Source organism: Schistocerca americana, chromosome 3, assembly GCF_021461395.2.
Source record: "Schistocerca americana isolate TAMUIC-IGC-003095 chromosome 3, iqSchAmer2.1, whole genome shotgun sequence".
Lineage (NCBI taxonomy): Eukaryota > Metazoa > Arthropoda > Insecta > Orthoptera > Acrididae > Schistocerca > Schistocerca americana.
The window spans coordinates 896,183,014-896,210,890 of NC_060121.1; the positions used below are offsets into that span (position 1 = coordinate 896,183,014).

General features: G+C 51.4%; 48 non-coding genes across 48 annotated transcripts; 6 read left to right on the forward strand and 42 right to left on the reverse strand.

Moving 5' to 3' along the window:
- Positions 1-133: 133 nt before the first annotated feature.
- On the reverse strand, positions 134-215 carry Trnas-uga. The gene has a single exon. It is a non-coding gene; the product is annotated as a tRNA-Ser (tRNA).
- Positions 216-899: 684 nt separating this feature from the next.
- On the reverse strand, positions 900-981 carry Trnas-cga. The gene has a single exon. It is a non-coding gene; the product is annotated as a tRNA-Ser (tRNA).
- A 749-nt stretch (positions 982-1,730) lies between these two features.
- Trnaf-gaa lies at positions 1,731-1,803 on the reverse strand. The gene has a single exon. It is a non-coding gene; the product is annotated as a tRNA-Phe (tRNA).
- Positions 1,804-3,178: 1,375 nt separating this feature from the next.
- Positions 3,179-3,260, reverse strand: Trnas-cga. Its single transcript has one exon. It is a non-coding gene; the product is annotated as a tRNA-Ser (tRNA).
- A 753-nt stretch (positions 3,261-4,013) lies between these two features.
- Trnaf-gaa lies at positions 4,014-4,085 on the reverse strand. The gene has a single exon. It is a non-coding gene; the product is annotated as a tRNA-Phe (tRNA).
- Positions 4,086-4,696: 611 nt separating this feature from the next.
- Positions 4,697-4,778, reverse strand: Trnas-uga. The gene has a single exon. It is a non-coding gene; the product is annotated as a tRNA-Ser (tRNA).
- A 684-nt stretch (positions 4,779-5,462) lies between these two features.
- On the reverse strand, positions 5,463-5,544 carry Trnas-cga. Its single transcript has one exon. It is a non-coding gene; the product is annotated as a tRNA-Ser (tRNA).
- A 751-nt stretch (positions 5,545-6,295) lies between these two features.
- Positions 6,296-6,368, reverse strand: Trnaf-gaa. The gene has a single exon. It is a non-coding gene; the product is annotated as a tRNA-Phe (tRNA).
- A 611-nt stretch (positions 6,369-6,979) lies between these two features.
- On the reverse strand, positions 6,980-7,061 carry Trnas-uga. The gene has a single exon. It is a non-coding gene; the product is annotated as a tRNA-Ser (tRNA).
- A 684-nt stretch (positions 7,062-7,745) lies between these two features.
- On the reverse strand, positions 7,746-7,827 carry Trnas-cga. The gene has a single exon. It is a non-coding gene; the product is annotated as a tRNA-Ser (tRNA).
- Positions 7,828-8,578: 751 nt separating this feature from the next.
- Trnaf-gaa lies at positions 8,579-8,651 on the reverse strand. The gene has a single exon. It is a non-coding gene; the product is annotated as a tRNA-Phe (tRNA).
- A 611-nt stretch (positions 8,652-9,262) lies between these two features.
- On the reverse strand, positions 9,263-9,344 carry Trnas-uga. The gene has a single exon. It is a non-coding gene; the product is annotated as a tRNA-Ser (tRNA).
- A 684-nt stretch (positions 9,345-10,028) lies between these two features.
- Trnas-cga lies at positions 10,029-10,110 on the reverse strand. The gene has a single exon. It is a non-coding gene; the product is annotated as a tRNA-Ser (tRNA).
- A 751-nt stretch (positions 10,111-10,861) lies between these two features.
- On the reverse strand, positions 10,862-10,934 carry Trnaf-gaa. The gene has a single exon. It is a non-coding gene; the product is annotated as a tRNA-Phe (tRNA).
- Positions 10,935-11,545: 611 nt separating this feature from the next.
- Positions 11,546-11,627, reverse strand: Trnas-uga. The gene has a single exon. It is a non-coding gene; the product is annotated as a tRNA-Ser (tRNA).
- A 684-nt stretch (positions 11,628-12,311) lies between these two features.
- Positions 12,312-12,393, reverse strand: Trnas-cga. Its single transcript has one exon. It is a non-coding gene; the product is annotated as a tRNA-Ser (tRNA).
- Positions 12,394-13,144: 751 nt separating this feature from the next.
- Positions 13,145-13,217, reverse strand: Trnaf-gaa. Its single transcript has one exon. It is a non-coding gene; the product is annotated as a tRNA-Phe (tRNA).
- Positions 13,218-13,488: 271 nt separating this feature from the next.
- Trnak-uuu lies at positions 13,489-13,561 on the reverse strand. The gene has a single exon. It is a non-coding gene; the product is annotated as a tRNA-Lys (tRNA).
- A 296-nt stretch (positions 13,562-13,857) lies between these two features.
- Trnae-uuc lies at positions 13,858-13,929 on the reverse strand. Its single transcript has one exon. It is a non-coding gene; the product is annotated as a tRNA-Glu (tRNA).
- A 308-nt stretch (positions 13,930-14,237) lies between these two features.
- Trnam-cau lies at positions 14,238-14,310 on the reverse strand. Its single transcript has one exon. It is a non-coding gene; the product is annotated as a tRNA-Met (tRNA).
- Positions 14,311-15,287: 977 nt separating this feature from the next.
- Positions 15,288-15,359, forward strand: Trnag-ucc. Its single transcript has one exon. It is a non-coding gene; the product is annotated as a tRNA-Gly (tRNA).
- A 275-nt stretch (positions 15,360-15,634) lies between these two features.
- Trnas-aga lies at positions 15,635-15,716 on the reverse strand. Its single transcript has one exon. It is a non-coding gene; the product is annotated as a tRNA-Ser (tRNA).
- A 139-nt stretch (positions 15,717-15,855) lies between these two features.
- On the reverse strand, positions 15,856-15,928 carry Trnak-uuu. The gene has a single exon. It is a non-coding gene; the product is annotated as a tRNA-Lys (tRNA).
- A 296-nt stretch (positions 15,929-16,224) lies between these two features.
- Trnae-uuc lies at positions 16,225-16,296 on the reverse strand. Its single transcript has one exon. It is a non-coding gene; the product is annotated as a tRNA-Glu (tRNA).
- Positions 16,297-16,604: 308 nt separating this feature from the next.
- Trnam-cau lies at positions 16,605-16,677 on the reverse strand. Its single transcript has one exon. It is a non-coding gene; the product is annotated as a tRNA-Met (tRNA).
- A 976-nt stretch (positions 16,678-17,653) lies between these two features.
- Trnag-ucc lies at positions 17,654-17,725 on the forward strand. The gene has a single exon. It is a non-coding gene; the product is annotated as a tRNA-Gly (tRNA).
- A 274-nt stretch (positions 17,726-17,999) lies between these two features.
- Trnas-aga lies at positions 18,000-18,081 on the reverse strand. Its single transcript has one exon. It is a non-coding gene; the product is annotated as a tRNA-Ser (tRNA).
- A 139-nt stretch (positions 18,082-18,220) lies between these two features.
- Trnak-uuu lies at positions 18,221-18,293 on the reverse strand. The gene has a single exon. It is a non-coding gene; the product is annotated as a tRNA-Lys (tRNA).
- Positions 18,294-18,589: 296 nt separating this feature from the next.
- Trnae-uuc lies at positions 18,590-18,661 on the reverse strand. Its single transcript has one exon. It is a non-coding gene; the product is annotated as a tRNA-Glu (tRNA).
- Positions 18,662-18,969: 308 nt separating this feature from the next.
- Trnam-cau lies at positions 18,970-19,042 on the reverse strand. Its single transcript has one exon. It is a non-coding gene; the product is annotated as a tRNA-Met (tRNA).
- A 977-nt stretch (positions 19,043-20,019) lies between these two features.
- Trnag-ucc lies at positions 20,020-20,091 on the forward strand. Its single transcript has one exon. It is a non-coding gene; the product is annotated as a tRNA-Gly (tRNA).
- A 274-nt stretch (positions 20,092-20,365) lies between these two features.
- On the reverse strand, positions 20,366-20,447 carry Trnas-aga. Its single transcript has one exon. It is a non-coding gene; the product is annotated as a tRNA-Ser (tRNA).
- A 139-nt stretch (positions 20,448-20,586) lies between these two features.
- Trnak-uuu lies at positions 20,587-20,659 on the reverse strand. Its single transcript has one exon. It is a non-coding gene; the product is annotated as a tRNA-Lys (tRNA).
- A 296-nt stretch (positions 20,660-20,955) lies between these two features.
- On the reverse strand, positions 20,956-21,027 carry Trnae-uuc. Its single transcript has one exon. It is a non-coding gene; the product is annotated as a tRNA-Glu (tRNA).
- A 297-nt stretch (positions 21,028-21,324) lies between these two features.
- Positions 21,325-21,397, reverse strand: Trnam-cau. The gene has a single exon. It is a non-coding gene; the product is annotated as a tRNA-Met (tRNA).
- Positions 21,398-22,378: 981 nt separating this feature from the next.
- On the forward strand, positions 22,379-22,450 carry Trnag-ucc. The gene has a single exon. It is a non-coding gene; the product is annotated as a tRNA-Gly (tRNA).
- Positions 22,451-22,724: 274 nt separating this feature from the next.
- Positions 22,725-22,806, reverse strand: Trnas-aga. The gene has a single exon. It is a non-coding gene; the product is annotated as a tRNA-Ser (tRNA).
- Positions 22,807-22,945: 139 nt separating this feature from the next.
- On the reverse strand, positions 22,946-23,018 carry Trnak-uuu. The gene has a single exon. It is a non-coding gene; the product is annotated as a tRNA-Lys (tRNA).
- A 296-nt stretch (positions 23,019-23,314) lies between these two features.
- Positions 23,315-23,386, reverse strand: Trnae-uuc. Its single transcript has one exon. It is a non-coding gene; the product is annotated as a tRNA-Glu (tRNA).
- A 297-nt stretch (positions 23,387-23,683) lies between these two features.
- On the reverse strand, positions 23,684-23,756 carry Trnam-cau. The gene has a single exon. It is a non-coding gene; the product is annotated as a tRNA-Met (tRNA).
- A 981-nt stretch (positions 23,757-24,737) lies between these two features.
- Positions 24,738-24,809, forward strand: Trnag-ucc. The gene has a single exon. It is a non-coding gene; the product is annotated as a tRNA-Gly (tRNA).
- Positions 24,810-25,083: 274 nt separating this feature from the next.
- Trnas-aga lies at positions 25,084-25,165 on the reverse strand. Its single transcript has one exon. It is a non-coding gene; the product is annotated as a tRNA-Ser (tRNA).
- A 139-nt stretch (positions 25,166-25,304) lies between these two features.
- Positions 25,305-25,377, reverse strand: Trnak-uuu. The gene has a single exon. It is a non-coding gene; the product is annotated as a tRNA-Lys (tRNA).
- Positions 25,378-25,673: 296 nt separating this feature from the next.
- Positions 25,674-25,745, reverse strand: Trnae-uuc. Its single transcript has one exon. It is a non-coding gene; the product is annotated as a tRNA-Glu (tRNA).
- A 297-nt stretch (positions 25,746-26,042) lies between these two features.
- Trnam-cau lies at positions 26,043-26,115 on the reverse strand. The gene has a single exon. It is a non-coding gene; the product is annotated as a tRNA-Met (tRNA).
- Positions 26,116-27,096: 981 nt separating this feature from the next.
- Positions 27,097-27,168, forward strand: Trnag-ucc. The gene has a single exon. It is a non-coding gene; the product is annotated as a tRNA-Gly (tRNA).
- A 274-nt stretch (positions 27,169-27,442) lies between these two features.
- Trnas-aga lies at positions 27,443-27,524 on the reverse strand. The gene has a single exon. It is a non-coding gene; the product is annotated as a tRNA-Ser (tRNA).
- A 139-nt stretch (positions 27,525-27,663) lies between these two features.
- Positions 27,664-27,736, reverse strand: Trnak-uuu. The gene has a single exon. It is a non-coding gene; the product is annotated as a tRNA-Lys (tRNA).
- Between the last annotated feature and the right edge of the window lie 141 nt (positions 27,737-27,877).

Consider the following 27,877-nt stretch of genomic DNA (forward strand, 5'->3'; position numbering starts at 1 on the left):
GCTTCTGGGCGCCACTGTAACGCTGCGCCCTGGATCAAATAACACTGCACATTGCTGGTGACGCACGTGTTTAGTAGTGACGCAACTGCTAGGATGCAGCTGAACGTCCATCTTTTGAGAGCGAGAAAATTTTCGCAGTCGGCAGGACTCGAACCTACGCTCCCAGAGGGAATCTGATTTCAAGTCAGACGCCTTAACCACTCGGCCACGACTGCCGGTGGCAGAAACGACTCCCGACAAGTGAAACGGCCGTCTTTAGAAGCAATCTGATGGCAGAAAGCGGCGTGGCGTCACTCTTTTCTGTAGGGTTTCCATTAGCCGTTACGACAGTGTGTTAATTTTCGCCTGGCGGGGGTTTCAACCCGGGGCCCTTTGATTGACGGTCTAGCGCTCTACCGACTGAGCTGTCCGGTCCCTCGGCCGAGCGTTGTAGTGCATGCAACATGGTGTGCGAGTGATTCGCATGTTGTAATTACTGGCTTATGGCTCCAATGACGACTTCACCGACTTCCCACTGACGCACCGCTGACGCTAGTTTTCTGTCGTCTTAAAACGATGGACATACCTCCAAGCAGCTGCGAGATCTTAAGAAAAGAAACGCTGCACCACTGCCTTTGCCGCACTCGAATGATTGAATTGCGATTCTTAAAACGAAATGAATGTTCGCTCTGTCCAACACTTTCGAGCACATCTGTGTACTCACGATCTCAGCGACGGCTTTCTGCAGTCCCAGCGTCAGTGCGAGGTGAACCGATGGCCACAGTAAGCAGCGGTCGTCGCGAAACTCAGTATTCTTAAACGGAAACTTTCGTCTTGTTGAGAATGGCGTCACTGGTTTGCACCCGCATTCGCCCACGCATGTGTGCGAAAATTTTTGCTCCTCTTTACGCAAAATCGCACGCAGCCGGTAGGATTCGAACCTACGCTCCCAGAGGGAATCTGATTTCGAGTCAGACGCCTTAACCACTCGGCCACGACTGCCGGTAGCGCGGTGTTGTCCCGACACATGCAACTGCTACCGTTTAAAGCACTGTGGTGTCAGATAACGGCGTAGCTTCATTATTTTCCGTAGCGTTTCCACCGCTACCAGACGAATCGCTACCAAAGTATTAAATTTCCGCCCGGACAGGGACTTGAACCCTGGACCCTTAGGTTAAAAAGCCTAATGCTCTACCGACTGAGCTATCCGGGCTCACACGACGTTGTGAAACCTCTCACGATGCACAACTATACATTGACTCATGTCCTTTACTGTTGTGCAATCGCTGCATGGGGCCGTTACTAATAAAACGTCGCCTAAATGCTGTCTGCAGACTTATCGCACTAAGCTCGTAACACACTATCGAAGACTGCTGACACACGATGCAACAACAAATTGCAGGAGTCGTTACGTCTCATACGTTGGAGCAGAGAATTTACATGTTTTGTCGACACTCAGTGGCAATTGGAAAATTCGCAAACATTTCGAATGCAATGTTTCCCACGTTTTCGCTCGTTTCACGGTTCCGTTGAAGACGTTCTTCACCACCTGACACAGAAAAAGGAACGCAGTCGGTAGGACATTTTTGATTCTTTTGCTTCTAAGGGAGTTAGTTGTCTAGTGAGTTCCTCTTATGGCATGCACTAGACAACCAGAACAGCTACAGGAGAGTGTCATTTTTGTTGTCAGCGGTAGTTGCATTATCACCAACGCAGAGCAATTCCATTGGCGTCGCATCAAAAGGAATACCTGCCGAAACCCGGGATCGAACCAGGGACCTTTAGATCTTCAGTCTAACGCTCTCCCAACTGAGCTATTTCGGCTGACATCGAACGTTGCTGTTTGCATGTGTTTGTTCACCTCTGCCTCGTCGCCAATTTCACAGTCACCTTCGTCTGATAAGACACAGGGACGCTGAAAGGCGAGCAGCCGATGCAGTGAAGTCCCACACACATTTCTTCTGCTTCCATCATCGTAACAAGCAAACATGTCGACTCGACTCGTGTATATTCACTTCGCTGACTTCACGTGACGCCCGCGCTGACGCTAGAAAACCCGTGCTATATCGATGCCAGGGGCAACTCGTGTGCAGAGAACGAGGCACAAGAAGGAGTGAGCCTCTCCACGTATGGAGAGGCAGTATCTAGCAGATAACACGGTAAAACACTCGACTTGCGTTAGCTCATCAATTGCTACACGTCATCGTGTGCAAGCTAAAATGGACACATCTGCACTGCCCAGTGAGGCGACACTTGTACTAACACCCGGTGGGCGGCTGTGAGACGATAAGATGAGCTGCGGCTTCTGGGCGCCACTGTAACGCTGCGCCCCTGGATCAAATAACACTGCACATTGCTGGTGACGCACGTGTTTAGTAGTGACGCAACTGCTAGGATGCAGCTGAACGTCCATCTTTTGAGAGCGAGAAAATTTTCGCAGTCGGCAGGACTCGAACCTACGCTCCCAGAGGGAATCTGATTCAAGTCAGACGCCTTAACCACTCGGCCACGACTGCCGGTGGCAGAAACGACTCCCGACAAGTGAAACGGCCGTCTTTAGAAGCAATCTGATGGCAGAAAGCGGCGTGGCGTCACTCTTTTCTGTAGGGTTTCCATTAGCCGTTACGACAGTGTGTTAATTTTCGCCTGGCGGGGGTTTCAACCCGGGGCCCTTTGATTGACGGTCTAGCGCTCTACCGACTGAGCTGTCCGGTCCCTCGGCCGAGCGTTGTAGTGCATGCAACATGGTGTGCGAGTGATTCGCATGTTGTAATTACTGGCTTATGGCTCCAATGACGACTTCACCGACTTCCCACTGACGCACCGCTGACGCTAGTTTTCTGTCGTCTTAAAACGATGGACATACCTCCAAGCAGCTGCGAGATCTTAAGAAAAGAAACGCTGCACCACTGCCTTTGCCGCACTCGAATGATTGAATTGCGATTCTTAAAACGAAATGAATGTTCGCTCTGTCCAACACTTTCGAGCACATCTGTGTACTCACGATCTCAGCGACGGCTTTCTGCAGTCCAGCGTCAGTGCGAGGTGAACCGATGGCCACAGTAAGCAGCGGTCGTCGCGAAACTCAGTATTCTTAAACGGAAACATTCGTCTTGTTGAGAATGGCGTCACTGGTTTGCACCCGCAATCGCCCACGCATGTGTGCGAAAATTTTTGCTCCTCTTTACGCAAAATCGCACGCAGCCGGTAGGATTCGAACCTACGCTCCCAGAGGGAATCTGATTTCGAGTCAGACGCCTTAACCACTCGGCCACGACTGCCGGTAGCGCGGTGTTTGTCCCGACACATGCAACTGCTACCGTTTTAAAGCACTGTGGTGTCAGATAACGGCGTAGCTTCATTATTTTCCGTAGCGTTTCCACCGCTACCAGACGAATCGCTACCAAAGTATTAAAATTTCCGCCCGGACAGGGACTTGAACCCTGGACCCTTAGGTTAAAAAGCCTAATGCTCTACCGACTGAGCTATCCGGGCTCACACGACGTTGTGAAACCTCTCACGATGCACAACTATACATTGACTCATGTCCTTTACTGTTGTGCAATCGCTGCATGGGGCCGTTACTAATAAAACGTCGCCTAAATGCTGTCTGCAGACTTATCGCACTAAGCTCGTAACACACTATCGAAGACTGCTGACACACGATGCAACAACAAATTGCAGGAGTCGTTACGTCTCATACGTTGGAGCAGAGAATTTACATGTTTTGTCGACACTCAGTGGGCAATTGGAAAATTCGCAAACATTTCGAATGCAATGTTTCCCACGTTTTCGCTCGTTTCACGGTTCCGTTGAAGACGTTCTTCACCACCTGACACAGAAAAAGGAACGCAGTCGGTAGGACATTTTTGATTCTTTTGCTTCTAAGGGAGTTAGTTGTCTAGTGAGTTCCTCTTATGGCATGCACTAGACAACCAGAACAGCTACAGGAGAGTGTCATTTTTGTTGTCAGCGGTAGTTGCATTATCACCAACGCAGAGCAATTCCATTGGCGTCGCATCAAAAGGAATACCTGCCGAAACCCGGGATCGAACCAGGACCTTTAGATCTTCAGTCTAACGCTCTCCCAACTGAGCTATTTCGGCTGACATCGAACGTTGCTGTTTGCATGTGTTTGTTCACCTCTGCCTCGTCGCCAATTTCACAGTCACCTTCGTCTGATAAGACACAGGGACGCTGAAAGGCGAGCAGCCGATGCAGTGAAGTCCCACACACATTTCTTCTGCTTCCATCATCGTAACAAGCAAACATGTCGACTCGACTCGTGTAATATTCACTTCGCTGACTTCACGTGACGCCGCGCTGACGCTAGAAAACCCGTGCTATATCGATGCCAGGGGCAACTCGTGTGCAGAGAACGAGGCACAAGAAGGAGTGAGCCTCTCCACCGTATGAGAGGCAGTATCTAGCAGATACACACGGTAAAACACTCGACTTGCGTTAGCTCATCAATTGCTACACGTCATCGTGTGCAAGCTAAAATGGACACATCTGCACTGCCCAGTGAGGCGACACTTGTACTAACACCCGGTGGGCGGCTGTGAGACGATAAGATGAGCTGCGGCTTCTGGGCGCCACTGTAACGCTGCGCCCTGGATCAAATAACACTGCACATTGCTGGTGACGCACGTGTTTAGTAGTGACGCAACTGCTAGGATGCAGCTGAACGTCCATCTTTTGAGAGCGAGAAAATTTTCGCAGTCGGCAGGACTCGAACCTACGCTCCCAGAGGGAATCTGATTTCAAGTCAGACGCCTTAACCACTCGGCCACGACTGCCGGTGGCAGAAACGACTCCCGACAAGTGAAACGGCCGTCTTTAGAAGCAATCTGATGGCAGAAAGCGGCGTGGCGTCACTCTTTTCTGTAGGGTTTCCATTAGCCGTTACGACAGTGTGTTAATTTTCGCCTGGCGGGGGTTTCAACCCGGGGCCCTTTGATTGACGGTCTAGCGCTCTACCGACTGAGCTGTCCGGTCCCTCGGCCGAGCGTTGTAGTGCATGCAACATGGTGTGCGAGTGATTCGCATGTTGTAATTACTGGCTTATGGCTCCAATGACGACTTCACCGACTTCCCACTGACGCACCGCTGACGCTAGTTTTCTGTCGTCTTAAAACGATGGACATACCTCCAAGCAGCTGCGAGATCTTAAGAAAAGAAACGCTGCACCACTGCCTTTGCCGCACTCGAATGATTGAATTGCGATTCTTAAAACGAAATGAATGTTCGCTCTGTCCAACACTTTCGAGCACATCTGTGTACTCACGATCTCAGCGACGGCTTTCTGCAGTCCCAGCGTCAGTGCGAGGTGAACCGATGGCCACAGTAAGCAGCGGTCGTCGCGAAACTCAGTATTCTTAAACGGAAACTTTCGTCTTGTTGAGAATGGCGTCACTGGTTTGCACCCGCATTCGCCCACGCATGTGTGCGAAAATTTTTGCTCCTCTTTACGCAAAATCGCACGCAGCCGGTAGGATTCGAACCTACGCTCCCAGAGGGAATCTGATTTCGAGTCAGACGCCTTAACCACTCGGCCACGACTGCCGGTAGCGCGGTGTTGTCCCGACACATGCAACTGCTACCGTTTAAAGCACTGTGGTGTCAGATAACGGCGTAGCTTCATTATTTTCCGTAGCGTTTCCACCGCTACCAGACGAATCGCTACCAAAGTATTAAAATTTCCGCCCGGACAGGGACTTGAACCCTGGACCCTTAGGTTAAAAAGCCTAATGCTCTACCGACTGAGCTATCCGGGCTCACACGACGTTGTGAAACCTCTCACGATGCACAACTATACATTGACTCATGTCCTTTACTGTTGTGCAATCGCTGCATGGGGCCGTTACTAATAAAACGTCGCCTAAATGCTGTCTGCAGACTTATCGCACTAAGCTCGTAACACACTATCGAAGACTGCTGACACACGATGCAACAACAAATTGCAGGAGTCGTTACGTCTCATACGTTGGAGCAGAGAATTTACATGTTTTGTCGACACTCAGTGGGCAATTGGAAAATTCGCAAACATTTCGAATGCAATGTTTCCCACGTTTTCGCTCGTTTCACGGTTCCGTTGAAGACGTTCTTCACCACCTGACACAGAAAAAGGAACGCAGTCGGTAGGACATTTTTGATTCTTTTGCTTCTAAGGGAGTTAGTTGTCTAGTGAGTTCCTCTTATGGCATGCACTAGACAACCAGAACAGCTACAGGAGAGTGTCATTTTTGTTGTCAGCGGTAGTTGCATTATCACCAACGCAGAGCAATTCCATTGGCGTCGCATCAAAAGGAATACCTGCCGAAACCCGGGATCGAACCAGGGACCTTTAGATCTTCAGTCTAACGCTCTCCCAACTGAGCTATTTCGGCTGACATCGAACGTTGCTGTTTGCATGTGTTTGTTCACCTCTGCCTCGTCGCCAATTTCACAGTCACCTTCGTCTGATAAGACACAGGGACGCTGAAAGGCGAGCAGCCGATGCAGTGAAGTCCCACACACATTTCTTCTGCTTCCATCATCGTAACAAGCAAACATGTCGACTCGACTCGTGTAATATTCACTTCGCTGACTTCACGTGACGCCGCGCTGACGCTAGAAAACCCGTGCTATATCGATGCCAGGGGCAACTCGTGTGCAGAGAACGAGGCACAAGAAGGAGTGAGCCTCTCCACCGTATGAGAGGCAGTATCTAGCAGATACACACGGTAAAACACTCGACTTGCGTTAGCTCATCAATTGCTACACGTCATCGTGTGCAAGCTAAAATGGACACATCTGCACTGCCCAGTGAGGCGACACTTGTACTAACACCCGGTGGGCGGCTGTGAGACGATAAGATGAGCTGCGGCTTCTGGGCGCCACTGTAACGCTGCGCCCTGGATCAAATAACACTGCACATTGCTGGTGACGCACGTGTTTAGTAGTGACGCAACTGCTAGGATGCAGCTGAACGTCCATCTTTTGAGAGCGAGAAAATTTTCGCAGTCGGCAGGACTCGAACCTACGCTCCCAGAGGGAATCTGATTTCAAGTCAGACGCCTTAACCACTCGGCCACGACTGCCGGTGGCAGAAACGACTCCCGACAAGTGAAACGGCCGTCTTTAGAAGCAATCTGATGGCAGAAAGCGGCGTGGCGTCACTCTTTTCTGTAGGGTTTCCATTAGCCGTTACGACAGTGTGTTAATTTTCGCCTGGCGGGGGTTTCAACCCGGGGCCCTTTGATTGACGGTCTAGCGCTCTACCGACTGAGCTGTCCGGTCCCTCGGCCGAGCGTTGTAGTGCATGCAACATGGTGTGCGAGTGATTCGCATGTTGTAATTACTGGCTTATGGCTCCAATGACGACTTCACCGACTTCCCACTGACGCACCGCTGACGCTAGTTTTCTGTCGTCTTAAAACGATGGACATACCTCCAAGCAGCTGCGAGATCTTAAGAAAAGAAACGCTGCACCACTGCCTTTGCCGCACTCGAATGATTGAATTGCGATTCTTAAAACGAAATGAATGTTCGCTCTGTCCAACACTTTCGAGCACATCTGTGTACTCACGATCTCAGCGACGGCTTTCTGCAGTCCCAGCGTCAGTGCGAGGTGAACCGATGGCCACAGTAAGCAGCGGTCGTCGCGAAACTCAGTATTCTTAAACGGAAACTTTCGTCTTGTTGAGAATGGCGTCACTGGTTTGCACCCGCATTCGCCCACGCATGTGTGCGAAAATTTTTGCTCCTCTTTACGCAAAATCGCACGCAGCCGGTAGGATTCGAACCTACGCTCCCAGAGGGAATCTGATTTCGAGTCAGACGCCTTAACCACTCGGCCACGACTGCCGGTAGCGCGGTGTTGTCCCGACACATGCAACTGCTACCGTTTAAAGCACTGTGGTGTCAGATAACGGCGTAGCTTCATTATTTTCCGTAGCGTTTCCACCGCTACCAGACGAATCGCTACCAAAGTATTAAAATTTCCGCCCGGACAGGGACTTGAACCCTGGACCCTTAGGTTAAAAAGCCTAATGCTCTACCGACTGAGCTATCCGGGCTCACACGACGTTGTGAAACCTCTCACGATGCACAACTATACATTGACTCATGTCCTTTACTGTTGTGCAATCGCTGCATGGGGCCGTTACTAATAAAACGTCGCCTAAATGCTGTCTGCAGACTTATCGCACTAAGCTCGTAACACACTATCGAAGACTGCTGACACACGATGCAACAACAAATTGCAGGAGTCGTTACGTCTCATACGTTGGAGCAGAGAATTTACATGTTTTGTCGACACTCAGTGGGCAATTGGAAAATTCGCAAACATTTCGAATGCAATGTTTCCCACGTTTTCGCTCGTTTCACGGTTCCGTTGAAGACGTTCTTCACCACCTGACACAGAAAAAGGAACGCAGTCGGTAGGACATTTTTGATTCTTTTGCTTCTAAGGGAGTTAGTTGTCTAGTGAGTTCCTCTTATGGCATGCACTAGACAACCAGAACAGCTACAGGAGAGTGTCATTTTTGTTGTCAGCGGTAGTTGCATTATCACCAACGCAGAGCAATTCCATTGGCGTCGCATCAAAAGGAATACCTGCCGAAACCCGGGATCGAACCAGGGACCTTTAGATCTTCAGTCTAACGCTCTCCCAACTGAGCTATTTCGGCTGACATCGAACGTTGCTGTTTGCATGTGTTTGTTCACCTCTGCCTCGTCGCCAATTTCACAGTCACCTTCGTCTGATAAGACACAGGGACGCTGAAAGGCGAGCAGCCGATGCAGTGAAGTCCCACACACATTTCTTCTGCTTCCATCATCGTAACAAGCAAACATGTCGACTCGACTCGTGTAATATTCACTTCGCTGACTTCACGTGACGCCGCGCTGACGCTAGAAAACCCGTGCTATATCGATGCCAGGGGCAACTCGTGTGCAGAGAACGAGGCACAAGAAGGAGTGAGCCTCTCCACCGTATGAGAGGCAGTATCTAGCAGATACACACGGTAAAACACTCGACTTGCGTTAGCTCATCAATTGCTACACGTCATCGTGTGCAAGCTAAAATGGACACATCTGCACTGCCCAGTGAGGCGACACTTGTACTAACACCCGGTGGGCGGCTGTGAGACGATAAGATGAGCTGCGGCTTCTGGGCGCCACTGTAACGCTGCGCCCTGGATCAAATAACACTGCACATTGCTGGTGACGCACGTGTTTAGTAGTGACGCAACTGCTAGGATGCAGCTGAACGTCCATCTTTTGAGAGCGAGAAAATTTTCGCAGTCGGCAGGACTCGAACCTACGCTCCCAGAGGGAATCTGATTTCAAGTCAGACGCCTTAACCACTCGGCCACGACTGCCGGTGGCAGAAACGACTCCCGACAAGTGAAACGGCCGTCTTTAGAAGCAATCTGATGGCAGAAAGCGGCGTGGCGTCACTCTTTTCTGTAGGGTTTCCATTAGCCGTTACGACAGTGTGTTAATTTTCGCCTGGCGGGGGTTTCAACCCGGGGCCCTTTGATTGACGGTCTAGCGCTCTACCGACTGAGCTGTCCGGTCCCTCGGCCGAGCGTTGTAGTGCATGCAACATGGTGTGCGAGTGATTCGCATGTTGTAATTACTGGCTTATGGCTCCAATGACGACTTCACCGACTTCCCACTGACGCACCGCTGACGCTAGTTTTCTGTCGTCTTAAAACGATGGACATACCTCCAAGCAGCTGCGAGATCTTAAGAAAAGAAACGCTGCACCACTGCCTTTGCCGCACTCGAATGATTGAATTGCGATTCTTAAAACGAAATGAATGTTCGCTCTGTCCAACACTTTCGAGCACATCTGTGTACTCACGATCTCAGCGACGGCTTTCTGCAGTCCCAGCGTCAGTGCGAGGTGAACCGATGGCCACAGTAAGCAGCGGTCGTCGCGAAACTCAGTATTCTTAAACGGAAACTTTCGTCTTGTTGAGAATGGCGTCACTGGTTTGCACCCGCATTCGCCCACGCATGTGTGCGAAAATTTTTGCTCCTCTTTACGCAAAATCGCACGCAGCCGGTAGGATTCGAACCTACGCTCCCAGAGGGAATCTGATTTCGAGTCAGACGCCTTAACCACTCGGCCACGACTGCCGGTAGCGCGGTGTTGTCCCGACACATGCAACTGCTACCGTTTAAAGCACTGTGGTGTCAGATAACGGCGTAGCTTCATTATTTTCCGTAGCGTTTCCACCGCTACCAGACGAATCGCTACCAAAGTATTAAAATTTCCGCCCGGACAGGGACTTGAACCCTGGACCCTTAGGTTAAAAAGCCTAATGCTCTACCGACTGAGCTATCCGGGCTCACACGACGTTGTGAAACCTCTCACGATGCACAACTATACATTGACTCATGTCCTTTACTGTTGTGCAATCGCTGCATGGGGCCGTTACTAATAAAACGTCGCCTAAATGCTGTCTGCAGACTTATCGCACTAAGCTCGTAACACACTATCGAAGACTGCTGACACACGATGCAACAACAAATTGCAGGAGTCGTTACGTCTCATACGTTGGAGCAGAGAATTTACATGTTTTGTCGACACTCAGTGGGCAATTGGAAAATTCGCAAACATTTCGAATGCAATGTTTCCCACGTTTTCGCTCGTTTCACGGTTCCGTTGAAGACGTTCTTCACCACCTGACACAGAAAAAGGAACGCAGTCGGTAGGACATTTTTGATTCTTTTGCTTCTAAGGGAGTTAGTTGTCTAGTGAGTTCCTCTTATGGCATGCACTAGACAACCAGAACAGCTACAGGAGAGTGTCATTTTTGTTGTCAGCGGTAGTTGCATTATCACCAACGCAGAGCAATTCCATTGGCGTCGCATCAAAAGGAATACCTGCCGAAACCCGGGATCGAACCAGGGACCTTTAGATCTTCAGTCTAACGCTCTCCCAACTGAGCTATTTCGGCTGACATCGAACGTTGCTGTTTGCATGTGTTTGTTCACCTCTGCCTCGTCGCCAATTTCACAGTCACCTTCGTCTGATAAGACACAGGGACGCTGAAAGGCGAGCAGCCGATGCAGTGAAGTCCCACACACATTTCTTCTGCTTCCATCATCGTAACAAGCAAACATGTCGACTCGACTCGTGTAATATTCACTTCGCTGACTTCACGTGACGCCGCGCTGACGCTAGAAAACCCGTGCTATATCGATGCCAGGGGCAACTCGTGTGCAGAGAACGAGGCACAAGAAGGAGTGAGCCTCTCCACCGTATGAGAGGCAGTATCTAGCAGATACACACGGTAAAACACTCGACTTGCGTTAGCTCATCAATTGCTACACGTCATCGTGTGCAAGCTAAAATGGACACATCTGCACTGCCCAGTGAGGCGACACTTGTACTAACACCCGGTGGGCGGCTGTGAGACGATAAGATGAGCTGCGGCTTCTGGGCGCCACTGTAACGCTGCGCCCTGGATCAAATAACACTGCACATTGCTGGTGACGCACGTGTTTAGTAGTGACGCAACTGCTAGGATGCAGCTGAACGTCCATCTTTTGAGAGCGAGAAAATTTTCGCAGTCGGCAGGACTCGAACCTACGCTCCCAGAGGGAATCTGATTTCAAGTCAGACGCCTTAACCACTCGGCCACGACTGCCGGTGGCAGAAACGACTCCCGACAAGTGAAACGGCCGTCTTTAGAAGCAATCTGATGGCAGAAAGCGGCGTGGCGTCACTCTTTTCTGTAGGGTTTCCATTAGCCGTTACGACAGTGTGTTAATTTTCGCCTGGCGGGGGTTTCAACCCGGGGCCCTTTGATTGACGGTCTAGCGCTCTACCGACTGAGCTGTCCGGTCCCTCGGCCGAGCGTTGTAGTGCATGCAACATGGTGTGCGAGTGATTCGCATGTTGTAATTACTGGCTTATGGCTCCAATGACGACTTCACCGACTTCCCACTGACGCACCGCTGACGCTAGTTTTCTGTCGTCTTAAAACGATGGACATACCTCCAAGCAGCTGCGAGATCTTAAGAAAAGAAACGCTGCACCACTGCCTTTGCCGCACTCGAATGATTGAATTGCGATTCTTAAAACGAAATGAATGTTCGCTCTGTCCAACACTTTCGAGCACATCTGTGTACTCACGATCTCAGCGACGGCTTTCTGCAGTCCCAGCGTCAGTGCGAGGTGAACCGATGGCCACAGTAAGCAGCGGTCGTCGCGAAACTCAGTATTCTTAAACGGAAACTTTCGTCTTGTTGAGAATGGCGTCACTGGTTTGCACCCGCATTCGCCCACGCATGTGTGCGAAAATTTTTGCTCCTCTTTACGCAAAATCGCACGCAGCCGGTAGGATTCGAACCTACGCTCCCAGAGGGAATCTGATTTCGAGTCAGACGCCTTAACCACTCGGCCACGACTGCCGGTAGCGCGGTGTTGTCCCGACACATGCAACTGCTACCGTTTAAAGCACTGTGGTGTCAGATAACGGCGTAGCTTCATTATTTTCCGTAGCGTTTCCACCGCTACCAGACGAATCGCTACCAAAGTATTAAAATTTCCGCCCGGACAGGGACTTGAACCCTGGACCCTTAGGTTAAAAAGCCTAATGCTCTACCGACTGAGCTATCCGGGCTCACACGACGTTGTGAAACCTCTCACGATGCACAACTATACATTGACTCATGTCCTTTACTGTTGTGCAATCGCTGCATGGGGCCGTTACTAATAAAACGTCGCCTAAATGCTGTCTGCAGACTTATCGCACTAAGCTCGTAACACACTATCGAAGACTGCTGACACACGATGCAACAACAAATTGCAGGAGTCGTTACGTCTCATACGTTGGAGCAGAGAATTTACATGTTTTGTCGACACTCAGTGGGCAATTGGAAAATTCGCAAACATTTCGAATGCAATGTTTCCCACGTTTTCGCTCGTTTCACGGTTCCGTTGAAGACGTTCTTCACCACCTGACACAGAAAAAGGAACGCAGTCGGTAGGACATTTTTGATTCTTTTGCTTCTAAGGGAGTTAGTTGTCTAGTGAGTTCCTCTTATGGCATGCACTAGACAACCAGAACAGCTACAGGAGAGTGTCATTTTTGTTGTCAGCGGTAGTTGCATTATCACCAACGCAGAGCAATTCCATTGGCGTCGCATCAAAAGGAATACCTGCCGAAACCCGGGATCGAACCAGGGACCTATAGATCTTCAGTCTAACGCTCTCCCAACTGAGCTATTTCGGCTGACATTGAACGTTGCTGTTTGCATGTGTTTGTTCACCTCTGCCTCGTCGCCAATTTCACAGTCACCTTCGTCTGATAAGACACAGGGACGCTGAAAGGCGAGCAGCCGATGCAGTGAAGTCCCACACACATTTCTTCTGCTTCCATCATCGTAACAAGCAAACATGTCGACTCGACTCGTGTAATATTCACTTCGCTGACTTCACGTGACGCCGCGCTGACGCTAGAAAACCCGTGCTATATCGAGCCATTACGGAAACGTTAAAATCTTCGCCCGGACAGGGACTTGAACCCTGGACCCTTAGGTTAAAAGCCTAATGCTCTACCGACTGAGCTATCCGGGCTCCCGCTCGTTGTGGATGGAGCGGCTGCAAGCAATGTAAATAACTGGAACGCGTGTGTAGGCGTACTACGGTAATTTCTGGCTTCTGGCGCAACTGGCGACTTCACCGACTTCCCACTGACGCTGGTAGCAGCCCAACAGCGGACCAGTGCCTCTTCTCCCTTTATTCCGGTGCCGACAGTAATTGCATCATGTGCCTGTTTTCCCCGATTACGTTCGGTCGAAGCTTCGGAAGGTGGGCGACAAACGACAGTTCGAAGGCCAAAACATGGAGCGTTGAGTGCGCAAAAACTTCCGTTCCGGTACCGGGAATCGAACCTGGGCCTCCTGGGTGAAAGCCAGGTATCCTAGCCACTAGACCACACCGGATTTGGTCGACAAGCGTGAGGTTTTCTCCGTCACCTCTCGTATTTCGTGCTGAATTTTGACTCAGTGCAGTTCTCCGTTTGCGAGCATATTTGCGCCTACAGACTGGCATGGCGCACAGCTCGAAATTGACTATTCATTATTTTACTCCTAACAAGGGAAGAGAAAGATCAAAGTTGTACGTTGTCATAATTGGAAATAAACATATTGGCGCTGAGGTGTAGACTCCTTGTGGATAACGAACGACAATTAAGTTCGTTCCCTAGCAACAGCAACGCCGTTAATTCAGCCATGATGTACAGCAAATTAAATGCCCCGGGTGAGGATCGAACTCACGACCTTAAGATTATGAGACTTACGCGCTACCTACTGCGCTACCGAGGCACGTTGCAAGTAACGTTACAGGAAACTTGGTAAGTCTCTCATATTAGAGATAGTTTGCGCTTTCTCAAGAATCTGTTGTGTTGCTACACGTGCTTTCCCTACTTGCTAGATTAAACTGCTGCCGCAGCTTTTTCAACGGAACGCAGCACTGCCCGAGTTTACAGTACATCGCCCTTGCGGCACCTGAACACAGCGGCCTGTTGGGCCAGGCCGACGTCAGAGTTCAGAAATAGCACGCGACCGTTCAAGTACGGTCTATTGCGTGCTGCGTGTATGGTTCTTCTCACAGCGAATCCTGCTATACATTCCTGAGGCTGGCGCAGCTCAGGCGAGAAATCGGCGCGGCAGCGTTATAGCGAGAACAGCAGAACGATGCATCAGCCGGGAATCTAACCCGAGCCGTCCGCATGCTAAGCGAGCATTCACCAATTTTTTTTTTTTTTTTGTTCCCATTTCTTTCGTTGCATTTGTTAGGGGCGGACGTCCGATGGCGCCCGTTCAAGTTCATCGTTGACTCGGTCTTTTATTACAGAGGGCAGATAACTCTCAGACCGAACACGCTGAGCTATCGTGCCGGCAAGCCTTAAGATTATGAGACTTACGCGCTGCCTACTGCTCTACTGAGGCACATGCCATTGAACCACCGATGCTCGACAAGCTGCCCGTGCTTCCCGAGCACTTTTCTGCAGGGGAAAGTGGGATTGCCACCCAGCGACGTCGGATACAACCGAAAAAAGTGCTACACACGCGGAGTGCTCCACTACACTGCCTTAAAACGAATGCTCATCTCTATCGTGTGAGTAACCTTGCGGCCGCGGCGACTAGTCTTGTCCAAAGACGCAGCGTGCGTGGAGGCGCTACCCGAATGCGTGTGGATGCACCCTCCTACCTCGTAAAGCGCCTGCAGCTACTATCACCGTGGGCCGCTGCTGGCGGGCAGGAGGCCGACACAGCGGGGCGTTGCGAGCAGCGGCTGTGCGGTGGTGGTGTAATGGTGAGCATAGTTGCCTTCCAAGCAGTTGATCCGGGTTCGATTCCCGGCCACCGCAAGTGGCGCTAGTTTTTTCGTATGAGTATGTGAGCCGCGTGCTGTTAAATGAAGGTTTTTTTTCGTCGTAGCTCCACGCAGGCCTTCCTGTAGTATGTCCCGACTTGTCCCGACTTTGCTCGGCTGACGCGAAAGCTGACGCTTGGAATTCGCCCTTATCAAAAGGACAGGCACTATAAACGGCTGTGAGAGGCGAGGTGTGGAGAGGTACCAAAACGACAGGCAATCTGCGAAATTTTCTGCTCGTTGTTCTTAAACAAAAAATGAAAACACCGACGCAGTCGGTAGGACTCGAACCTACGCTCCCAGAGGGAATCTGATTTCTAGTCAGACGCCTTAACCACTCGGCCACGACTGCTCGTAACGGAAGTTTCCCTGGAATCGTGAAAAACCCAACCGGTCTGCGCAGAATGTTGACAGGAAACGAACTCCGTGCACTGATTACGGCAGGGCTACCGTCGCTACGAGACGAGCCATTACGGAAACGTTAAAATCTTCGCCCGGACAGGGACTTGAACCCTGGACCCTTAGGTTAAAAGCCTAATGCTCTACCGACTGAGCTATCCGGGCTCACGCTCGTTGTGGATGGAGCGGCTGCAAGCAATGTAAATAACTGGAACGCGTGTGTAGGCGTACTACGGTAATTTCTGGCTTCTGGCGCAACTGGCGACTTCACCGACTTCCCACTGACGCTGGTAGCAGCCCAACAGCGGACCAGTGCCTCTTCTCCCTTTATTCCGGTGCCGACAGTAATTGCATCATGTGCCTGTTTTCCCCGATTACGTTCGGTCGAAGCTTCGGAAGGTGGGCGACAAACGACAGTTCGAAGGCCAAAACATGGAGCGTTGAGTGCGCAAAAACTTCCGTTCCGGTACCGGGAATCGAACCCGGGCCTCCTGGGTGAAAGCCAGGTATCCTAGCCACTAGACCACACCGGATTTGGTCGACAAGCGTGAGGTTTTCTCCGTCACCTCTCGTATTTCGTGCTGAATTTTGACTCAGTGCAGTTCTCCGTTTGCGAGCATATTTGCGCCTACAGACTGGCATGGCGCACAGCTCGAAATTGACTATTCATTATTTTACTCCTAACAAGGGAAGAGAAAGATCAAAGTTGTACGTTGTCATAATTGGAAATAAACATATTGGCGCTGAGGTGTAGACTCCTTGTGGATAACGAACGACAATTAAGTTCGTTCCCTAGCAACAGCAACGCCGTTAATTCAGCCATGATGTACAGCAAATTAAATGCCCCGGGTGAGGATCGAACTCACGACCTTAAGATTATGAGACTTACGCGCTACCTACTGCGCTACCGAGGCACGTTGCAAGTAACGTTACAGGAAACTTGGTAAGTCTCTCATATTAGAGATAGTTTGCGCTTTCTCAAGAATCTGTTGTGTTGCTACACGTGCTTTCCCTACTTGCTAGATTAAACTGCTGCCGCAGCTTTTTCAACGGAACGCAGCACTGCCCGAGTTTACAGTACATCGCCCTAGCGGCACCTGAACACAGCGGCCTGTTGGGCCAGGCCGACGTCAGAGTTCAGAAATAGCACGCGACCGTTCAAGTACGGTCTATTGCGTGCTGCGTGTATGGTTCTTCTCACAGCGAATCCAGCTATACATTCCTGAGGCTGACGCAGCTCAGGCGAGGAATCGGCGCGGCAGCATTATAGCGAGAACAGCAGAACGATGCATAGGCCGGGAATCGAACCCGAGCCGTCCGCATGCTAAGCGAGCATTCACCAATTTTTTTTTTTTTTTGTTCCCATTTCTTTCGTTGCATTTGTTAGGGGCGGACGTCCGATGGCGCCCGTTCAAGTTCATCGTTGACTCGGTCTTTTATTACAGAGGGCAGATAACTCTCAGACCGAACACGCTGAGCTATCGTGCCGGCAAGCCTTAAGATTATGAGACTTACGCGCTGCCTACTGCACTACTGAGGCACATGCCATTGAACCACCGATGCTCGACAAGCTGCCCGTGCTTCCCGAGCACTTTTCTGCAGGGGAAGGTGGGATTGCCACCCAGCGACGTCGGATACAACCGAAAAAAGTGCTACACACGCGGAGTGCTCCACTACACTGCCTTAAAACGAATGCTCATCTCTATCGTGTGAGTAACCTTGCGGCCGCGGCGACTAGTCTTGTCCAAAGACGCAGCGTGCGTGGAGGCGCTACCCGAATGCGTGTGGATGCACCCTCCTACCTCGTAAGGCGCCTGCAGCTACTATCACCGTGGGCCGCTGCTGGCGGGCAGGAAGCCGACACAGCGGGGCGTTGCGAGCAGCGGCTGTGCGGTGGTGGTGTAATGGTGAGCATAGTTGCCTTCCAAGCAGTTGATCCGGGTTCGATTCCTGGCCACCGCAAGTGGCGCTAGTTTTTTCGTATGAGTATGTGAGCCGCGTGCTGTTAAATGAAGGTTTTTTTCGTCGTAGCTCCACGCAGGCCATCCTGTAGTATGTCCCGACTTGTCCCGACTTTGCTCGGCTGACGCGAAAGCTGACGCTTGGAATTCGCCCTTATCAAAAGGACAGGCACTATAAACGGCTGTGAGAGGCCAGGTGTGGAGAGGTACCAAAACGACAGGCAATCTGCGAAATTTTCTGCTCGTTGTTCTTAAACAAAAAAAGAAAACACCGACGCAGTCGGTAGGACTCGAACCTACGCTCCCAGAGGGAATCTGATTTCTAGTCAGACGCCTTAACCACTCGGCCACGACTGCTCGTAACGGAAGTTTCCCTGGAATCGTGAAAAACCCAACCGGTCTGCGCAGAATGTTGACAGGAAACGAACTCCGTGCACTGATTACGGCAGGGCTACCGTCGCTACGAGACGAGCCATTACGGAAACGTTAAAATCTTCGCCCGGACAGGGACTTGAACCCTGGACCCTTAGGTTAAAAGCCTAATGCTCTACCGACTGAGCTATCCGGGCTCACGCTCGTTGTGGATGGAGCGGCTGCAAGCAATGTAAATAACTGGAACGCGTGTGTAGGCGTACTACGGTAATTTCTGGCTTCTGGCGCAACTGGCGACTTCACCGACTTCCCACTGACGCTGGTAGCAGCCCAACAGCGGACCAGTGCCTCTTCTCCCTTTATTCCGGTGCCGACAGTAATTGCATCATGTGCCTGTTTTCCCCGATTACGTTCGGTCGAAGCTTCGGAAGGTGGGCGACAAACGACAGTTCGAAGGCCAAAACATGGAGCGTTGAGTGCGCAAAAACTTCCGTTCCGGTACCGGGAATCGAACCCGGGCCTCCTGGGTGAAAGCCAGGTATCCTAGCCACTAGACCACACCGGATTTGGTCGACAAGCGTGAGGTTTTCTCCGTCACCTCTCGTATTTCGTGCTGAATTTTGACTCAGTGCAGTTCTCCGTTTGCGAGCATATTTGCGCCTACAGACTGGCATGGCGCACAGCTCGAAATTGACTATTCATTATTTTACTCCTAACAAGGGAAGAGAAAGATCAAAGTTGTACGTTGTCATAATTGGAAATAAACATATTGGCGCTGAGGTGTAGACTCCTTGTGGATAACGAACGACAATTAAGTTCGTTCCCTAGCAACAGCAACGCCGTTAATTCAGCCATGATGTACAGCAAATTAAATGCCCCGGGTGAGGATCGAACTCACGACCTTAAGATTATGAGACTTACGCGCTACCTACTGCGCTACCGAGGCACGTTGCAAGTAACGTTACAGGAAACTTGGTAAGTCTCTCATATTAGAGATAGTTTGCGCTTTCTCAAGAATCTGTTGTGTTGCTACACGTGCTTTCCCTACTTGCTAGATTAAACTGCTGCCGCAGCTTTTTCAACGGAACGCAGCACTGCCCGAGTTTACAGTACATCGCCCTAGCGGCACCTGAACACAGCGGCCTGTTGGGCCAGGCCGACGTCAGAGTTCAGAAATAGCACGCGACCGTTCAAGTACGGTCTATTGCGTGCTGCGTGTATGGTTCTTCTCACAGCGAATCCAGCTATACATTCCTGAGGCTGACGCAGCTCAGGCGAGGAATCGGCGCGGCAGCATTATAGCGAGAACAGCAGAACGATGCATAGGCCGGGAATCGAACCCGAGCCGTCCGCATGCTAAGCGAGCATTCACCAATTTTTTTTTTTTTTTTGTTCCCATTTCTTTCGTTGCATTTGTTAGGGGCGGACGTCCGATGGCGCCCGTTCAAGTTCATCGTTGACTCGGTCTTTTATTACAGAGGGCAGATAACTCTCAGACCGAACACGCTGAGCTATCGTGCCGGCAAGCCTTAAGATTATGAGACTTACGCGCTGCCTACTGCACTACTGAGGCACATGCCATTGAACCACCGATGCTCGACAAGCTGCCCGTGCTTCCCGAGCACTTTTCTGCAGGGGAAGGTGGGATTGCCACCCAGCGACGTCGGATACAACCGAAAAAAGTGCTACACACGCGGAGTGCTCCACTACACTGCCTTAAAACGAATGCTCATCTCTATCGTGTGAGTAACCTTGCGGCCGCGGCGACTAGTCTTGTCCAAAGACGCAGCGTGCGTGGAGGCGCTACCCGAATGCGTGTGGATGCACCCTCCTACCTCGTAAGGCGCCTGCAGCTACTATCACCGTGGGCCGCTGCTGGCGGGCAGGAAGCCGACACAGCGGGGCGTTGCGAGCAGCGGCTGTGCGGTGGTGGTGTAATGGTGAGCATAGTTGCCTTCCAAGCAGTTGATCCGGGTTCGATTCCCGGCCACCGCAAGTGGCGCTAGTTTTTTCGTATGAGTATGTGAGCCGCGTGCTGTTAAATGAAGGTTTTTTTCGTCGTAGCTCCACGCAGGCCATCCTGTAGTATGTCCCGACTTGTCCCGACTTTGCTCGGCTGACGCGAAAGCTGACGCTTGGAATTCGCCCTTATCAAAAGGACAGGCACTATAAACGGCTGTGAGAGGCCAGGTGTGGAGAGGTACCAAAACGACAGGCAATCTGCGAAATTTTCTGCTCGTTGTTCTTAAACAAAAAAAGAAAAAACCGACGCAGTCGGTAGGACTCGAACCTACGCTCCCAGAGGGAATCTGATTTCTAGTCAGACGCCTTAACCACTCGGCCACGACTGCTCGTAACGGAAGTTTCCCTGGAATCGTGAAAAACCCAACCGGTCTGCGCAGAATGTTGACAGGAAACGAACTCCGTGCACTGATTACGGCAGGGCTACCGTCGCTACGAGACGAGCCATTACGGAAACGTTAAAATCTTCGCCCGGACAGGGACTTGAACCCTGGACCCTTAGGTTAAAAGCCTAATGCTCTACCGACTGAGCTATCCGGGCTCACGCTCGTTGTGGATGGAGCGGCTGCAAGCAATGTAAATAACTGGAACGCGTGTGTAGGCGTACTACGGTAATTTCTGGCTTCTGGCGCAACTGGCGACTTCACCGACTTCCCACTGACGCTGGTAGCAGCCCAACAGCGGACCAGTGCCTCTTCTCCCTTTATTCCGGTGCCGACAGTAACTGCATCATGTGCCTGTTTTCCCCGATTACGTTCGGTCGAAGCTTCGGAAGGTGGGCGACAAACGACAGTTCGAAGGCCAAAACATGGAGCGTTGAGTGCGCAAAAACTTCCGTTCCGGTACCGGGAATCGAACCCGGGCCTCCTGGGTGAAAGCCAGGTATCCTAGCCACTAGACCACACCGGATTTGGTCGACAAGCGTGAGGTTTTCTCCGTCTCCTCTCGTATTTCGTGCTGAATCTGGACTCAGTGCAGTTCTCCGTTTGCGAGCATATTTGCGCCTACAGACTGGCATGGCGCACAGCTCGAAATTGACTATTCATTATTTTACTCCTAACAAGGGAAGAGAAAGATCAAAGTTGTACGTTGTCATAATTGGAAATAAACATATTGACGCTGAGGCGTGGATAACGAACGACAATTAAGTTCGTTCCCTAGCAACAGCAACGCCGTTAATTCAGCCATGATGTACAGCAAATTAAATGCCCCGGGTGAGGATCGAACTCACGACCTTAAGATTATGAGACTTACGCGCTACCTACTGCGCTACCGAGGCACGTTGCAAGTAACGTTACAGGAAACTTGGTAAGTCTCTCATATTAGAGATAGACAGTTTGCACTTTCTCAAGAATGTGTTGTGTTGCTACACGTGCTTTCCCTACTTGCTAGATTAAACTGCTGCCGCAGCTTTTTCAACGGAACGCAGCACTGCCCGAGTTTACAGTACATCGCCCTAGCGGCACCTGAACACAGCGGCCTGTTGGGCCAGGCCGACGTCAGAGTTCAGAAATAGCACGCGACCGTTCAAGTACGGTCTATTGCGTGCTGCGTGTATGGTTCTTCTCACAGCGAATCCAGCTATACATTCCTGAGGCTGACGCAGCTCAGGCGAGGAATCGGCGCGGCAGCATTATAGCGAGAACAGCAGAACGATGCATAGGCCGGGAATCGAACCCGAGCCGTCCGCATGCTAAGCGAGCATTCACCAATTTTTTTTTTTTTTTTGTTCCCATTTCTTTCGTTGCATTTGTTAGGGGCGGACGTCCGATGGCGCCCGTTCAAGTTCATCGTTGACTCGGTCTTTTATTACAGAGGGCAGATAACTCTCAGACCGAACACGCTGAGCTATCGTGCCGGCAAGCCTTAAGATTATGAGACTTACGCGCTGCCTACTGCACTACTGAGGCACATGCCATTGAACCACCGATGCTCGACAAGCTGCCCGTGCTTCCCGAGCACTTTTCTGCAGGGGAAGGTGGGATTGCCACCCAGCGACGTCGGATACAACCGAAAAAAGTGCTACACACGCGGAGTGCTCCACTACACTGCCTTAAAACGAATGCTCATCTCTATCGTGTGAGTAACCTTGCGGCCGCGGCGACTAGTCTTGTCCAAAGACGCAGCGTGCGTGGAGGCGCTACCCGAATGCGTGTGGATGCACCCCCCTACCTCGTAAGGCGCCTGCAGCTACTATCACCGTGGGCCGCTGCTGGCGGGCAGGAGGCCGACACAGCGGGGCGTTGCGAGCAGCGGCTGTGCGGTGGTGGTGTAATGGTGAGCATAGTTGCCTTCCAAGCAGTTGATCCGGGTTCGATTCCCGGCCACCGCAAGTGGCGCTAGTTTTTTCGTATGAGTATGTGAGCCGCGTGCTGTTAAATGAAGGTTTTTTTCGTCGTAGCTCCACGCAGGCCATCCTGTAGTATGTCCCGACTTGTCCCGACTTTGCTCGGCTGACGCGAAAGCTGACGCTTGGAATTCGCCCTTATCAAAAGGACAGGCACTATAAACGGCTGTGAGAGGCCAGGTGTGGAGAGGTACCAAAACGACAGGCAATCTGCGAAATTTTCTGCTCGTTGTTCTTAAACAAAAAAAGAAAAAACCGACGCAGTCGGTAGGACTCGAACCTACGCTCCCAGAGGGAATCTGATTTCTAGTCAGACGCCTTAACCACTCGGCCACGACTGCTCGTAACGGAAGTTTCCCTGGAATCGTGAAAAACCCAACCGGTCTGCGCAGAATGTTGACAGGAAACGAACTCCGTGCACTGATTACGGCAGGGCTACCGTCGCTACGAGACGAGCCATTACGGAAACGTTAAAATCTTCGCCCGGACAGGGACTTGAACCCTGGACCCTTAGGTTAAAAGCCTAATGCTCTACCGACTGAGCTATCCGGGCTCACGCTCGTTGTGGATGGAGCGGCTGCAAGCAATGTAAATAACTGGAACGCGTGTGTAGGCGTACTACGGTAATTTCTGGCTTCTGGCGCAACTGGCGACTTCACCGACTTCCCACTGACGCTGGTAGCAGCCCAACAGCGGACCAGTGCCTCTTCTCCCTTTATTCCGGTGCCGACAGTAATTGCATCATGTGCCTGTTTTCCCCGATTACGTTCGGTCGAAGCTTCGGAAGGTGGGCGACAAACGACAGTTCGAAGGCCAAAACATGGAGCGTTGAGTGCGCAAAAACTTCCGTTCCGGTACCGGGAATCGAACCCGGGCCTCCTGGGTGAAAGCCAGGTATCCTAGCCACTAGACCACACCGGATTTGGTCGATAAGCGTGAGGTTTTCTCCGTCTCCTCTCGTATTTCGTGCTGAATCTGGACTCAGTGCAGTTCTCCGTTTGCGAGCATATTTGCGCCTACAGACTGGCATGGCGCACAGCTCGAAATTGACTATTCATTATTTTACTCCTAACAAGGGAAGAGAAAGATCAAAGTTGTACGTTGTCATAATTGGAAATAAACATATTGACGCTGAGGCGTGGATAACGAACGACAATTAAGTTCGTTCCCTAGCAACAGCAACGCCGTTAATTCAGCCATGATGTACAGCAAATTAAATGCCCCGGGTGAGGATCGAACTCACGACCTTAAGATTATGAGACTTACGCGCTACCTACTGCGCTACCGAGGCACGTTGCAAGTAACGTTACAGGAAACTTGGTAAGTCTCTCATATTAGAGATAGACAGTTTGCACTTTCTCAAGAATGTGTTGTGTTGCTACACGTGCTTTCCCTACTTGCTAGATTAAACTGCTGCCGCAGCTTTTTCAACGGAACGCAGCACTGCCCGAGTTTACAGTACATCGCCCTAGCGGCACCTGAACACAGCGGCCTGTTGGGCCAGGCCGACGTCAGAGTTCAGAAATAGCACGCGACCGTTCAAGTACGGTCTATTGCGTGCTGCGTGTATGGTTCTTCTCACAGCGAATCCAGCTATACATTCCTGAGGCTGACGCAGCTCAGGCGAGGAATCGGCGCGGCAGCATTATAGCGAGAACAGCAGAACGATGCATAGGCCGGGAATCGAACCCGAGCCGTCCGCATGCTAAGCGAGCATTCACCAATTTTTTTTTTTTTTTTGTTCCCATTTCTTTCGTTGCATTTGTTAGGGGCGGACGTCCGATGGCGCCCGTTCAAGTTCATCGTTGACTCGGTCTTTTATTACAGAGGGCAGATAACTCTCAGACCGAACACGCTGAGCTATCGTGCCGGCAAGCCTTAAGATTATGAGACTTACGCGCTGCCTACTGCACTACTGAGGCACATGCCATTGAACCACCGATGCTCGACAAGCTGCCCGTGCTTCCCGAGCACTTTTCTGCAGGGGAAGGTGGGATTGCCACCCAGCGACGTCGGATACAACCGAAAAAAGTGCTACACACGCGGAGTGCTCCACTACACTGCCTTAAAACGAATGCTCATCTCTATCGTGTGAGTAACCTTGCGGCCGCGGCGACTAGTCTTGTCCAAAGACGCAGCGTGCGTGGAGGCGCTACCCGAATGCGTGTGGATGCACCCCCCTACCTCGTAAGGCGCCTGCAGCTACTATCACCGTGGGCCGCTGCTGGCGGGCAGGAGGCCGACACAGCGGGGCGTTGCGAGCAGCGGCTGTGCGGTGGTGGTGTAATGGTGAGCATAGTTGCCTTCCAAGCAGTTGATCCGGGTTCGATTCCCGGCCACCGCAAGTGGCGCTAGTTTTTTCGTATGAGTATGTGAGCCGCGTGCTGTTAAATGAAGGTTTTTTTCGTCGTAGCTCCACGCAGGCCATCCTGTAGTATGTCCCGACTTGTCCCGACTTTGCTCGGCTGACGCGAAAGCTGACGCTTGGAATTCGCCCTTATCAAAAGGACAGGCACTATAAACGGCTGTGAGAGGCCAGGTGTGGAGAGGTACCAAAACGACAGGCAATCTGCGAAATTTTCTGCTCGTTGTTCTTAAACAAAAAAAGAAAAAACCGACGCAGTCGGTAGGACTCGAACCTACGCTCCCAGAGGGAATCTGATTTCTAGTCAGACGCCTTAACCACTCGGCCACGACTGCTCGTAACGGAAGTTTCCCTGGAATCGTGAAAAACCCAACCGGTCTGCGCAGAATGTTGACAGGAAACGAACTCCGTGCACTGATTACGGCAGGGCTACCGTCGCTACGAGACGAGCCATTACGGAAACGTTAAAATCTTCGCCCGGACAGGGACTTGAACCCTGGACCCTTAGGTTAAAAGCCTAATGCTCTACCGACTGAGCTATCCGGGCTCACGCTCGTTGTGGATGGAGCGGCTGCAAGCAATGTAAATAACTGGAACGCGTGTGTAGGCGTACTACGGTAATTTCTGGCTTCTGGCGCAACTGGCGACTTCACCGACTTCCCACTGACGCTGGTAGCAGCCCAACAGCGGACCAGTGCCTCTTCTCCCTTTATTCCGGTGCCGACAGTAATTGCATCATGTGCCTGTTTTCCCCGATTACGTTCGGTCGAAGCTTCGGAAGGTGGGCGACAAACGACAGTTCGAAGGCCAAAACATGGAGCGTTGAGTGCGCAAAAACTTCCGTTCCGGTACCGGGAATCGAACCCGGGCCTCCTGGGTGAAAGCCAGGTATCCTAGCCACTAGACCACACCGGATTTGGTCGATAAGCGTGAGGTTTTCTCCGTCTCCTCTCGTATTTCGTGCTGAATCTGGACTCAGTGCAGTTCTCCGTTTGCGAGCATATTTGCGCCTACAGACTGGCATGGCGCACAGCTCGAAATTGACTATTCATTATTTTACTCCTAACAAGGGAAGAGAAAGATCAAAGTTGTACGTTGTCATAATTGGAAATAAACATATTGACGCTGAGGCGTGGATAACGAACGACAATTAAGTTCGTTCCCTAGCAACAGCAACGCCGTTAATTCAGCCATGATGTACAGCAAATTAAATGCCCCGGGTGAGGATCGAACTCACGACCTTAAGATTATGAGACTTACGCGCTACCTACTGCGCTACCGAGGCACGTTGCAAGTAACGTTACAGGAAACTTGGTAAGTCTCTCATATTAGAGATAGACAGTTTGCACTTTCTCAAGAATGTGTTGTGTTGCTACACGTGCTTTCCCTACTTGCTAGATTAAACTGCTGCCGCAGCTTTTTCAACGGAACGCAGCACTGCCCGAGTTTACAGTACATCGCCCTAGCGGCACCTGAACACAGCGGCCTGTTGGGCCAGGCCGACGTCAGAGTTCAGAAATAGCACGCGACCGTTCAAGTACGGTCTATTGCGTGCTGCGTGTATGGTTCTTCTCACAGCGAATCCAGCTATACATTCCTGAGGCTGACGCAGCTCAGGCGAGGAATCGGCGCGGCAGCATTATAGCGAGAACAGCAGAACGATGCATAGGCCGGGAATCGAACCCGAGCCGTCCGCATGCTAAGCGAGCATTCACCAATTTTTTTTTTTTTTTTGTTCCCATTTCTTTCGTTGCATTTGTTAGGGGCGGACGTCCGATGGCGCCCGTTCAAGTTCATCGTTGACTCGGTCTTTTATTACAGAGGGCAGATAACTCTCAGACCGAACACGCTGAGCTATCGTGCCGGCAAGCCTTAAGATTATGAGACTTACGCGCTGCCTACTGCACTACTGAGGCACATGCCATTGAACCACCGATGCTCGACAAGCTGCCCGTGCTTCCCGAGCACTTTTCTGCAGGGGAAGGTGGGATTGCCACCCAGCGACGTCGGATACAACCGAAAAAAGTGCTACACACGCGGAGTGCTCCACTACACTGCCTTAAAACGAATGCTCATCTCTATCGTGTGAGTAACCTTGCGGCCGCGGCGACTAGTCTTGTCCAAAGACGCAGCGTGCGTGGAGGCGCTACCCGAATGCGTGTGGATGCACCCTCCTACCTCGTAAGGCGCCTGCAGCTACTATCACCGTGGGCCGCTGCTGGCGGGCAGGAAGCCGACACAGCGGGGCGTTGCGAGCAGCGGCTGTGCGGTGGTGGTGTAATGGTGAGCATAGTTGCCTTCCAAGCAGTTGATCCGGGTTCGATTCCCGGCCACCGCAAGTGGCGCTAGTTTTTTCGTATGAGTATGTGAGCCGCGTGCTGTTAAATGAAGGTTTTTTTCGTCGTAGCTCCACGCAGGCCATCCTGTAGTATGTCCCGACTTGTCCCGACTTTGCTCGGCTGACGCGAAAGCTGACGCTTGGAATTCGCCCTTATCAAAAGGACAGGCACTATAAACGGCTGTGAGAGGCCAGGTGTGGAGAGGTACCAAAACGACAGGCAATCTGCGAAATTTTCTGCTCGTTGTTCTTAAACAAAAAAAGAAAAAACCGACGCAGTCGGTAGGACTCGAACCTACGCTCCCAGAGGGAATCTGATTTCTAGTCAGACGCCTTAACCACTCGGCCACGACTGCTCGTAACGGAAGTTTCCCTGGAATCGTGAAAAACCCAACCGGTCTGCGCAGAATGTTGACAGGAAACGAACTCCGTGCACTGATTACGGCAGGGCTACCGTCGCTACGAGACGAGCCATTACGGAAACGTTAAAATCTTCGCCCGGACAGGGACTTGAACCCTGGACCCTTAGGTTAAAAGCCTAATGCTCTACCGACTGAGCTATCCGGGCTCACGCTCGTTGTGGATGGAGCGGCTGCAAGCAATGTAAATAACTGGAACGCGTGTGTAGGCGTACTACGGTAATTTCTGGCTTCTGGCGCAACTGGCGACTTCACCGACTTCCCACTGACGCTGGTAGCAGCCCAACAGC